The sequence below is a fragment of the Dromiciops gliroides genome, chromosome 4 (genome assembly GCF_019393635.1).
Source record: "Dromiciops gliroides isolate mDroGli1 chromosome 4, mDroGli1.pri, whole genome shotgun sequence".
Taxonomy (NCBI): Eukaryota; Metazoa; Chordata; class Mammalia; order Microbiotheria; family Microbiotheriidae; genus Dromiciops; species Dromiciops gliroides.
Window position 1 is genome coordinate 235,747,413 of NC_057864.1, and position 13,651 is coordinate 235,761,063.

Sequence of the window (13,651 nt, forward strand, 5' to 3'; positions counted from 1 at the left end):
AGTATTTTTGGACTGCTGTAAGAGTTGAAGATATTCCTGGAGTTTGGGAATACTATCACAGATGTCAATAATCTATCCATAGATACAATGCTAAGAACCAGAAGCACTGAGACAAAAAAACGACTCTAGACAGGAATCCAGGCATCTTCAGAAGTTACTGGGATGAGAAATGTAACTAGGCCTTTAGGGCCTTGGATTGTATCATACATGTAAAATGACTGGCCTTTGCTGATCCCAGAAAGCCCTGCAGCTTTCTGTCAGAACAATAGCCACTAAAAGCCTACTGTACTTGCCACTCAGGGAATCATCACTGCCAGTGATGGGGGTCTTCCCATCCTTCAATGAGCATTTACAAAGCATTTATTACAAGGCACTGTGTGCTAAGTGCTGGGAATACAAATGAAAACAAGATGCATGGAGGGAGGAGAGACTATTGACAAGAGAGGCCTAACTACTGCATAATTTGAGAAGAGACCAAATGCTAACCACCAGGAGGATGGGAAAAGGTTTCCTGGTCAAGGTGGCAATTGAGTTAAGCCTTAGAGGATTTGAAGAGCATAGGTAGAAAGGAAATCCACTTCGGGACCGCTAAACAGGCTATGCAAAAAGCATGGAGACAGGTAATACTGAGTTCAGCTAAGAGCACATAGCCTTATACTTAAGACTGGAAAGTAGAGTGTGTGAAGAGAAGTAAGGTGAAGTTCTATCTGGAATATAAGGTAGACTAGGGTCAGTCAGATACTCAATAAACATTTATTAAGCGCATACTATGTGCCAGGTAATAGGGACAGACATAAGAAAATGAGCAATTGTGAAGCACCTTAAAATACCAATCTGAGTTTATATTTTATTCTAGAGGCAATAAAGGTGTCACAGGCAATAAAGGAGTCACATGATATTCCCAAGAAAGAGAACAACATAGTTAACCTTATTAAAACAAAGGCTTTGTCAATTACATGGAGGATAGACCACACAGGGGAGAGGCCAGATGCAGGTAGACAATGAGAATGAAGTGATTAAGGGCCTGAACTAAGATGGCATCAATGTGTTGAGAGAAAGAGATGAATATGAAATGTGGCTAAAGAATTGATTGGAACAAGCAGGTTACTGGGTATAGATAGAGGGTGGGGGAGGGGCAAGAGAAAATGAAAAGTTGAGGATGACACTTCAATGCTGGGAACCTGAGTGATTGAAAGGATGGTGATACCTTCAAAAGAAATTAGGAGGAAGAGAAAATGTTGACCAGAGGCTCACAGGAACCTAACCCTCCATTTTCCCTATGAGCAACTGTTCAGTATTCACTAATTCTGTGTTCACAGTGACTTTATAAAACATAACTATCACACATGACAAGAATCAACTGTAATGGAGATTATAATGAACTCATGGAAGGTTATGATGAGAAAAGGAGATGGGCTTAGTGAGAACCCAGGACTGAATGATGATCCTGAAACTATAGTCAGATAGTAAGAGAACCAAGAGAGTAATATCATGAAACTCAAGAGAGGAGAAAATACACAGGAGGGAGGGTCAATATAGTGTAAAACTGCAGAGGTTCAAGAAGGCTGAATGAAAAAAGGTATTGTATTCAGCAAGTAACCTTTGTTGGAATTAGATACTGCAAGTGGTTGAGAAGTGATGGATGTGAGGAAGTAGAAATAATGAACCTAAGTGGCCTTTACTAGGAGCTTAGCCAGAAAAGGAAGGAAAGGTAAAGGATCATATCTTAAGGATATGGCAGGGTCAAGTAAAGATTTTTTTTAAGGATAGAGTGAACCTGGGCATACTTGTAAGTAGGCGGGAATGAGCCAGTAATTTCTATAATGGGTGGAAATTGCTAAAGGCAAATTTAAGCTTGAATGTCAGAAACAATTTCCTGAAAATTAGCAGCCCTGAAGTGGAATGAGCCATCACAAGAGGTGGTGTGTTCCCCTTCCTTTGTGGTCTTCAAGCAAAGAATGGTTGGTCATTTGTCAGTTATGCAGTAGTAAAAATTCCTTTCATACAGGAGCTGGACTAAAGGGCTCCTGGGATCCCTTTCAAACCTCAAATTCTGTGAAAGACTGAAAATGAGAGATAGTTGGGATGGGACTGGGGGAGGGTAATGATGTAAACAAGCTTCCAGAGGAGATGGGAGGGCATGCAAGTCAAGCACAAGTAGAGGAACTGGTCTTAGAAAGAAAAAGGACTACATCCCTTTATCAGGGACTGAAGCAAGGGAAAAGAATGGTAGAAGATATATAGTGGTTTGAAGGCACAGAATAGAGGAGAAAAGAGAAATTCGTGACTTTTTCAGGAGTAGGAGCAAGGTCCTCTGCTGAATAAAAGCAAGGACTTGTGTAGAAGACTCGAGGAGAGAAGAAAGGTTCTGAAAAGTTTGTGGTGTGATTTTCAATCAAGAAGCATGAAAGGACTACCATGCAGTATGAGGAGTGCAGGTGGTATCAGACAACCAATCTGTAGTGAAGTCAGTACAATGGTGTGACTTGTGTTCAGTGACTTCAGTAATGTGAGGCTCAGTGTTAAGATGCATTTGAATAGAAGTGGAAAATGAGGGTGGTAGGAATAACCCAAAGTAGGGGTGAGCAAAATATCAACAGGAAAAAAACAAAGAGGGCAAAAAGAAAACTTTCTATGGAGTTCGAGCATGTGCTAGTTATCTGCAGGGTCAGCATTGCAAAAGGAGACAAGTGAGTTGAAAGCCAGGTGACAGAATAGGAAAGCTGCAAAGTGTTGGTACAGGAGGTTTTAGTGAGGATAAAGCATAGGTTTAGGAGTATAAGAAGAAATTAAAGACTAGAAGGTTGAAATTCAAGAGGAATTCCATAGTTCTGGATTGTAGAGGTAGAAAATTTGTGAGAATGGTGATATCAAAAAAGATTAAGAACCCTCATTATAAGTATTTTCTCCAGGATAAACACTGCCAATTTCTGGAAATGATCATCATGTGGCATGTTTTCTAGTCCTTTCACCGAAAAGATGAGGGCTTCCTTAAACTTTTTCCACTTGTAACCCCTTTTCACCCGAGAAATTTTTATGCTACCCTGAGTATATAGGTATATAAAATAGGTATACAAATCAAACATTTGCTGCCAAATGTTTCACGACCCCTATATTCAGTTACATGATCCCATATGGGGTCATGACCCAGATTTTAAGAAGCTTTGATCTAGATCACACTTCTCTATATCAGCTTCAGTTTTCTAATACCCTTCCTAAAAATTGGCAACCAGAACTAAATGTGGTACAGTCTAACCAGTGAAGAGAACAGTGGAATAAATAGCTTCCTCCTAGATGTCATACTTTTATTATTGTTATGTGGATGCCATACACTTCTTAAGATTACATTAGCTTTTTTGTCTGCTATATTGCATCATTCATTCATATTGTTTTCTGCAGCCCATCAAAAGGTGTCCAGACAGCACTCTCCATGTTGGGGGTCTTTTTAAAATGCACTTTTCTAAGAATGCATGATCTATTCCTTGATGGGTGAATCTTCAACCCAAGTGAAAGATTTTCCATTTGCCCCTACATTTCATCTTATTAGATTTGACTCACTGTTCATACCTGTAATCTTTTAAATTCCACTTCCTTCTTCAAAAAAAAATTAAAACAGAGATTGTATAACTAAACCAAAGACAGCCGGCAAAGGCTGGATATTTGTGTAACTTTCACCCTATACATGACCTGGTAGCCTTCTGTGGATCCCAATTCTTTCATCTGCAAAATGAAGGGGCCAGACTAGATGCTGCCTAATTTCCTTTAGAGCTCTAAAATTTTATGGAAAAGTGGGCAAGAGGTGGGAGCCCCTGAATCCCAGGGTGCCACTTAAATCACTTCTACACAGGGATTTTCTTGCCTGCTATTCGTATTTATTTTTCTGGCTTTGAGGTCATAGAGAAAAAATTATTAACTAACACTGGGACAGAAGCCAATACTGATGATTTCCCTTCATCCTGGTCTCTTTTCACTGTGACCATTGAGAATTGTGTAAGAAATATTGGATTATCCTCACTCTCAACAGTGGAAGCATTTGGTGATTCTTCTTAAAAAGGGGGAACCTATCAGTAGCTTTGTGTTCTTGCTCCATAGACCTCGAAAAGCATCACTGGGAACATTACAATTTGAGATCTCATGTAATCTCCTTCTTTGTATAGTGAAGACACCCCCCAACAAAGCGAGGAGAATACCAATAAATGGTGGAAAACCTCATTCAGCATCAAAAAACAAAAACAAAAAACTGGCCTGATATACAATCTCTATTTCCTTTTCTTGAATTCCATCTTCTTGTTTGACAACTGGTCTCTTCAAAGATACTGAGGCAGTATCTCCTGTATACTAGTTTTTTATTAAGCTATATACTACTGCAAGTACCTTTACTTCCACTATTCTATATTAATATAATAATTTCTATTAATAAATGTCAGATTACTTGACATAAAGAAAACAATGGAGTAAAATGCTTTCCAGGAAGGATAGCCTGCTCTAGAGCTTACTTCAAGTATACTTTTTCCTTCACTGACAGAGCCTACACCCAATTTAATTCAACCAATATTTATCAAGTGCCTACTAAGTGAAAAATATTATAGCAGGCACTAAGGAAACAAATAGAAAAATCAAACAGTTTCTGCCCTCAAGGAGCTTATTGTTCCAGGGGGTGATAACACATATACAATTTAAGAGGGAAAAAAACACTAAAGGGGCAGGGGGGAAGAACAGAAACAGCCTTGTCTTAAAAAGAACCTAATATGAGCCTTGAAGGAAACTAGAAAATCTAAGAGGCAAGAGATGAAGAGGAATCACATTCTAATCGTGGTAGGGATTTGGGGGATGGGCAAAAAGGCATGTAGAAAGATGTAATGTTATGTATAAAGAGCAACCAGTAGCCAGTTTGACAGTAACAGAGAGTACATGAGGGGAGTAATTTGAAATAAGACTGGAAAGATATGTGGGAGGTAAACTGTGTTGGACTTGTGTTTTATAAATATCAACCTGGCAGAAATGTTAAGGATGGATTTGAAAGAGAGGAGACACTAAGCGGGGAACCCAATTAGAGGGCACTGCAATAGTTTAGACAAAAAGCAATGAGGGACTGACCTATAAGAATATACTCTATTTCTGAGTCTACAGAACTGCCCTATGGTGATAAGAGTGATACTACCCAATCTATGTCATTTTAAAAATATGAAACATTGCTTGAGACAGGGCTGAAATTTCCATTTCTTAAAATAACTGTTTTGCATCATGTAAATTTGGGTGTGTTGAATCATGTAAGCTCTTATTGAAGGCTTTCTCCACATTCATTTTTTTCCAAGTAGAAATTCTTCAATAGTCAACAAAGTGTGGCATTAAACTAAAAGCTTCCCCATATTAATCATGTTAATCTAGTTTCTCTTTAGTATGAATTTTCTGGTGCTTAATAAAAACTGAGCTTCGACTAAAAGATTTCCCACATTCATTACACTCATAAGGTTTTTCTTTAGTATGAGTTCTCTGATGTTCAATAAGGTGAAAGATCCGATTGAAAGATTTCCCACATTCATTACATTTACAGGGTTTATCTCCAGTGTGTGTTTTCTGATGGTCATGAAAAGTTGACTTGTGCCGGAAGGCTTTCCCACATTCATTGCATTTGAAAGGCTTCTCTTCAGAATGGATTCTCTGGTGTTGAACAAGATGTTTTCTCAGGCTAAAAGCTTTGCCACACTGATCACATATATAGGGCTTCTCTTTGGTATGAATTATCTGGTGTTTAATAAAAAGTGCACTTCGACTAAAAGCTTTCCCACATTCACTACATTCATAGGGTTTCTCTCCAGTATGAATTCTCTGATGTTCAACAAGACGGAAACGTCGACTGTATGATTTGCCACATTCATTACATTTGTAGGGTTTTTCTTTAGAGTGAATTACCTGATGTCCAGTGAGGTATGATTTCTTACAGAAAGCTTTCCCACATTCGTTACATTTATAAGGTTTCTCTGTAGTATGTATTCTCTCATGCTCAATGAGGCATGAGCTATTGCTAAATGCTTTCCCACACTGATTACATTCATATGGTTTTTCTCCAGTGTGTATTTTCTGGTGACGTAAAAGGCCTGAATTCCTAGTAAAGGATTTTCCACACTGATTACATTCATAGTGCTTTTCCCCAGTGTGAGTTCTCATGTGCTCAAGAAGTTGTGAACGGTGACTAAAACTCTTCATGCATTTGTCACATTCATATGGTTTTTCTCCAGTATGAATTCTTTGATGGTCAATAAGGCGTGATTTGCGCCTGAAAGCCATACCACATTCATTACAGTCAAAGGGTTTCCCTCCACTATGGATCCTTTGATGATGAAAAAGACTTGAGCTATTCTTGAAAGCTTTTCCACACTCAATACACCTATAGGATTTCTCTGAGTTATGACTTCTCTGATGCTCAGTAAGGTTCCAGGACCGCCTGAAAGCTTTTCCACATTCTTTACATACATAGGGTCTTTCTCCAGTATGAATTCTTTTATGTTCAACAAGGTATGAATTACATATAAAACCTTTCCCACAGTCATTACATTTATATGGTTTCTCTCCAGTATGAATTTTCAAATGCTGAAAAAAGCTCAAACTATTACTCAAAGTTTTCCCACATTCCTCACATTTATAGAGTTTTCCTCCTTTGTGAATATTATGATGTCGAAGGAGACTTGAGCTATTTATGAAAGCTTTTCCACATTCATCACATTTGTAGGGCTTTTCCCCAGTGTGTGCAATCTGATGCTGAAGAAGGCTTGAACTATTGCTGAAAGCCTTTTCACATTCATTACATTTGTAAGGTTTCTCAATGGTATGAATTTTCTGATGTTCAATTAGGCCTGTGTTCTGCCGGAAGGCTCTTCCACATTTGTTACATCTATAAGGTTTTTCGCCAGTATGAATATTCTGGTGTTCAATAAGTGTTGATTTTCGCTTAAAGGTTTTCCCACATTCATTACAGGAAAAGGGTCTCTCTCCAGTATGAATAACTTGATGTCTAATCAGGTCATAACTCCGGTTAAACCTTTTCCCACATTCATAACATTCATAACGACCCTGTCCAGCATGAAGGCTCTGGTGTTGAGTAAGATGGGCCATAGAAATAAAACTTTCTCCACACTTCTGACAATCATAAGCCTCTTCTTTAGTTTGGAATACTTTAAGTCCAACTATGGCTGAGTTCTGATTGAAAGAATTCCCATATTCATTAAACATGGGTGGTTGTTCTTCTGTATGTAATAATTGATAATTATTATCTAAAATTTCCTGCTTCAAAGTCGCCTCTTCATTTGTGGTCCTGGTCTCACCACCTGACATAATAAACAGAAAATGCAAATGTCACCTAATTCTTGTGCTAAAGTGAAGGAAACTGAAGAAGAAGCAAGAGTACAGTTCACATGTAAATGTGAATATGAGCCAAACCAATTCATAATTTGTATGGATAGCCAAAGAAGTCTTTTGAGTCTTAACCTTGATCTAGTTCTACTTCTTATCTTACTTTTGTCCATTAGTGGCCAAAGAAGTCATAGCTTTCACCTTCATTTGGCAGCCACATATTGACAAGGCTACTTAAGAGTAGCTATAAACAAACCCATCATCCAAAATTTCTTCAAGATCCCCATAGAGCTTCCCACAGTACCGCTGGCTCTACCACTAAATAATAAATGTATAGTTAGAAGGCCTTTAGAGGTCATCTAGTCCACCCCCTCTTATTTTATAGAAAAAGAAACTGAGGTCCAGAGATATTAAATGAGTTTCCCAAAACTATACAGGGAATAAGTGGCAGAGTCAAGATTAAAGACAGCTATACTCCCCTACCTCTTTTCCAGGCTAAACACCCCAAGTTTCTTCAACTCATCTCCAATCTTCACCAACCTGGTTGGCTTCCTCTGGGCAGCTTGCCAACATTCTCCCTAAAATATGGTGCCAGAGCTGAATAATACAATAAATATGCCTTCCTGTACAGATCTTTGTTTTAGACAGCAGAATACCTGAGGATAAAGGATGGTAATGGTAATTGGTAATGGTAATCTGAGTCTAAGGAATATGCTGTGCGCCAATTTAACAAAAGATAAAGGAACCTAAGCCTCTTGATGGGTAGTAGAGCAAAAGGGGACAGTGAGTTAGTTGAAAGACTTTTCTAGGGAGTTGGAGACAAGGTTAAACCTGCTGCTCAGAAACTCAAAACAAAACTGTTAGTAAGAATTAGGGAAGGTGATGAGAACTCCTTCTTCCTCATGGGGCCTGAGAAGATTAGGGAAAATTCCAAATTCATATAGGATTGTGATATTGTTAAAACTTCTTCAAGTAGACAAAGCTGGACTCTTATTTAGTCCACATGCTTATGACTGCCAACCTGTACACAGTTCTAATACTTAAATGTCTCTGATCAGTTGGCAGTGACTAAGATTCTTCTTTTCTTACTCAGTTCCCTGAACATAGCCTACTTCTCCATCTACAATCCAAGCACTAAACCCTCTAGTATCCCTTCAAAGTTTCAACTGGGGGTATAGGGGAGGGGAGGTGTTATGGAAGAAGAAAGGGGGAAGAGTTCAATAACAGTATATCCAAAATGTCATAAAAAACGAATGTGAAAAAAGGTAAAATGCAAAGAATTTAGAAATCATACAAAAAATGAAAATGAAAAGACATTTTGAGGTACAAATAAATGAACTAGTTGAGAGAAAGCCTAAATCTTAACGTGTTCCATTCACTATTGAAAATTTTAGAAACCTGAGTGAGAGAAGGGGGGGGAGGGGGGAGGGGGGGGGAAGGGAGGGGAAACTGCTTGGAAATCATCCAGGTAAAATGTCAAGATCTACTGGGAGATACTAATCTACCAGTTCAGGATTTCTCCTTTGTACAGGTAGTATCTGATCATGAACAATTTGTATGCTAAGTAGGACAGGAGAGAAAAAAAACGCAGCTGATCTATGACTCATCACTTATACTTCAATCCCCACCTCAAAAATTTGAATTACCCAATCCTGAAAAACCCAATTGAACTTCTAAATACTCCGCTGAGGTCAAATATAGACTATTTAGAAAAGTCAGAGAAAAGGAGGTATGGGGAACTGATAATATTTACCTGACAGCTCCCTCTCTCCTGATTTCAGGATTCAAAGCATTTCTTTTTTATCTGATAAACCACTAGCCCCACCACTGTGGAGCAAAAGAAGTATAGCAAGGCACATATGAGAAAGCCCAGCACTTTGGATTCTGATACAAGAGATTTCCACAGCAATTGGTCTGATTCTATAAATTCTTTTTTTTTTTTTTGTGGGGCAATGGGGGTTAAGTGACTTGCCTAGGGTCACACAGCTAGTAAGTGTCAAGTGTCTGAGGCCAGATTTGAACTCAGGTATTCCTGAATCCAAGGCTGGTGCTTTATCCACGGCGCCACCTAGCTGCCCCTGATTCTGTAAATTCTATAAATCAATATTAAATTATGCCCAAAAGTAAAAATCTCCTCATGCCTATCAACTTATCTCATTATGAGGCATAAATACCCAAATAGTCAAATGACAGAAAAGTCTTTCTTGTTTATACATAAGACCCACACACACACACACACACACACCATTAATAGAAGCACTCTTTGTAGCTAAAACTTGGAAACAAAATGGGTATCCATTAATTGGGGAATAGTTTAACAAATTGTGGTATATAAATATGTGGTATGCTATGACATAAGAAATAATAAATATCTAGAAACATAGGAAGACCTGTATGAAGTAATGGAACAATTTGAAGAGAACAGAATCAAGAGACATGATAATCACTATAAAAATAAATGGTAACCCCCAATTGCCTCACCACAACAAACAAACAAAACAAAAACTCGGAGACAGCTAGATGGTGCAGTGGATAAAGCACTGGCCCTGGATTCAGGAGGACCTGAGTTCAAACCTGGCCTCAGACACTTGACACTTACTAGCTGTGTGACCATGGGCAAGTCACTTAACCCTCACTGCCCTGGAAAAAAAAAAAAACGGTAACCCTCCAAAGTAGTCAAACACTGATGAATTTTAATGAGTCCCAGAGAAATGAAAAGGAAAGACTTCTGGGCTCCCAGTACACAGGTTGGGACTACAGCTATGGGATATAGCACACACAGTCAGATGAGGCCACTATGGCTTTGCTTATATGCTTTTCTTTGTTACAAGGAAGGGCTTAATGGAGCAAGGAGGTTTAAGGGGTGATAACTCAAGTGAAAATCTGGAAATAATCAATGAGGGTCCTAGAAAAGTTGGATAATGCAATATATCTTCTCCTTCAAGACAAAGATAAGGGAAAGAATATTGTATGTACTGTAAGACACTGTTTTTGTATTAGATATTTTTGTTTAAACATTCTTGTAGCAAGGAAGGGTGTAATGACCATAATACAAAACCAACTGAATCAACAAAAACTTTTTAAAGCAGCAAATAAAAGCTATTAAATGGTGTAGGAGACTAAGGAATTGGAGTTGGGAAGGAATAGAAAGAATGTAGTGATAAAGGCAATAGAGTTTGATAACTGATGGGTGTGGGGAAGAAGAGCAGGCATTCCAGGTTTCAAACACATCCTGGGCACTAAGTGTTCTTAGATTTCCAACTGTAAAATATGAAAACATGTGCAGAATTACATTCATAGGGGGGAAAAAGCATTTTCACAGGGTGATTATGATCGAAGCTGGGCAAGGTCAACTGACTGTAACTGACTGTAGTTCTCCCAGTAGGCAAGGTCTTTTAAGGCAAACAATACTGCTGAAGGGACATCAGCAGCAGAGGGAACTGACAGTGTGAGAACCTTGCCACCTAAAAGAGAAAAAGTGTCTTAAGACTTAGTATTATTGTTGTTTGTTTGTCCTTCCTTCCGAAGAGGACCATGACACGGGGTGATGCCATGATTTGCACTGAATTGGATTTAAGTGAGGGAGGGCTATGCAAAGTCACCAGCCTCACTCTTCCAGAGCCATCTGGATCTAGTAAATGTCTTTCTTTCTTTCTTTCTTTCTTTCTTTCTTTCTTTCTTTCTTTCTTTCTTTCTTTCTGTCTGTCTGTCTGTCTGTCTTTCTTTCTTTCTCTTTCTTTCTTTCTTTCTTTCTGATGGCCTTTTCTCTGTCTTCAGGGAGCTAAGTGGCATAGTCCAGAGAGCTCTGAAGTCAGGAAGACCTGAGTTCAAATACAACCTTAGACACCTAACAGCTGTGTGACCTTGGGAAAGTCACTTATTCTGTCTGCCTCAGTTTTCTTAACTATAAAATAGGGAGAAAAAGAGCACCTACCTCCCAGGGAAAGGCAAGAATCAAATGAGATAAAATTTGTAAAAGTATTTGGCAGAATGCCTGGCAAATGGTAGTCATTCAATAAATGCTTATTTCTTTCCTTTGCCCTTCTGGACTTATCCTTAAGCATTGTGAGAAGTCTTATTCAAATTGTACTAGTTCTCTCTGCCAATCACTCTGAAATATTCTCTTTCAAGGGCCTTTGTGATACTGCTCTTTTTCTGGTTCTCTTCCTACTTATGACTAGCCCTCAGTATCTTCTGTTGGTTATCAGTTAACGAGGCGCATTCATACCCATCAAGGTTCCATTCTGAGGCTACTTCTCTCATCACACCATCTTACAACATTCCCAAACGTCCAATTATCATCTCTATGAAGATGTTTCCTCAAAACTGAATGAGTTCTTTCCTGAGCTTCAGTCACTACCAACTAATTTCTAGACATCTCCATCTGGATGCCTTGTGGGGATCTCAAATCTAACATGTCTAAAACAGGATGTTTTCTTCCCCCATCTAAACTCTCCCTTCTTCCAAACCTCTATTTTTGTTGGAAAAAAGAACACCACTATCCTTCCAGTCACCCAAGTTCAAAACCTAGGAGTTGCCCATGATAAGTTTCTCATTCTAATCGCCCATCTCCATTAGCTAATCAACTGTGGAGTCTTGTTGATTCTAACTCCACAACATCTCTTGCTTCCATCTCCTTTCCACTCATCAAGCTACCATCCTATTTTGAGGTTTTATCACCTCTTGCCGGGACTATTGAAATAGCTTCCTTATTAATCTCTATGGTTCTAGCCTCTCCCCTTTCTAATCCCCCCTCCCCCTCCAATTGTTGCCAAAAGCATCATCTTAAAGAATGAGTCTGACCATATCATTCCCTGGCTCAAGAATCTTCAATGGCTCTCTATTGCCTCTATAATAAATAAACAACTTGGCATTCAAAGCTCTTCAGAATCTGTCTCCAGCCTAACTGAAATATAATCAATCATATCATTCCCTTGCTCATGTGATACATTACAGACAAATTGGCCTATTTGCTGTTCCTATTACATCTCCTACCTCTATGGCTTTGCACAGGCTATCCAACATGTATGTCCTCTCTCTCTTTCTCTTAGCCTCCTAAGAAATTTGAGCATCTTTCAATAATAACAATAACTGCCATTTATGTAGTGTTTTAAAGTTTGCAAAGGTCTCATCTGGAGGCAGCTAGGTGGCGCAGTGGCTAGAGCACCGGCCCTGGATTGAGGAGGACCTGAGTTCAAATCCGGCCTCAGACACTTAACACTTAACTAGCTGTGTGACCCTGGGCAAGTCACTTAACCCCAATTGCCTCAAAAATAAAATAAAATAAAAACACAAAGGTCTCATCTGAGCCTCTAAACAACCTTGTAAAGTAGAAACTACAGTTATGATTGCCCCCATTTTACAGATTAGAAAACTGAAACTAAGATGAAATAATTCGATGGCAGGATCTAGGGTCCTCTTCCTGATCCCCTTTATAGGACTCTATATCCACTATGTCTCACACTGCCTCCCCTCCTCTGTGAAGCCTTTCCCAGTGCCCCTCATTGTTAGAATTCTCTTACTGTATCCTCAACTAGGAGAATGTGGTTCCTTAAGGGCAGGGCCTTTTTCCACTTCGTCTTTGTATCCCCATCACCTAACACAATGCTTGTACACAGTAGCCATTTAATAAATGCTTGCTGAATTAATATATAAAAAGAGAATACTATTATTTTTTCACAGGTTTCTTGAGAAGAAAGCAATTTGTTAAACCCTAAAGTACTAAAAAAATATGAGCCATTATTTCTAAATAACATACTGGCTGGGATGTAGAGTTGATCCAGAATTTAATCTAGATCCAGAAATGACCCAGAATTTAAAGCCATGTAAGGACATTAATTTTAGTTTAAATTGTAAATTTTCATCCAACATGAATTCATGATTTAGTTAGCTTTGATAGGGGCATGCACGCCCCAAACAAAACCTTTGATTTCATTAGTACAGGAAACTGTACTGTGAGGAAATTCCTTCTACAAATACATTTCAGCAAACATTCTGAAATTTATAGTCTACGAAAGTTGCTGGGGTCACTGAGAAACTAAATGACCTGCCCAAAGTCACAAAGCCGGTATGTGTCAGAGGCAACACTTGAACTCAGATCTTCCTTATTATTACTCCTTAGCCAAAATAAATAAAACCTCAAATATTACCTTCCTTATCTCTCAAAACAAACATGTTATGAGGAACAATGAGTTACTCCTAATTAGATCACATTTTTAAGTTAAAAGTTAATATTACTACAAGGTTTCTTAAAGGCAGGGCAGATGTATGTTAAAGGCTATATAATCTGGTCTAAAACCTA

General features: G+C 38.6%; 1 pseudogene; it reads right to left on the reverse strand.

The window, feature by feature from the left end:
- Positions 1–3,225: 3,225 nt before the first annotated feature.
- LOC122752982 overlaps positions 3,226–13,651 on the reverse strand; it is a 48,682-nt pseudogene continuing 38,256 nt past the window's right edge.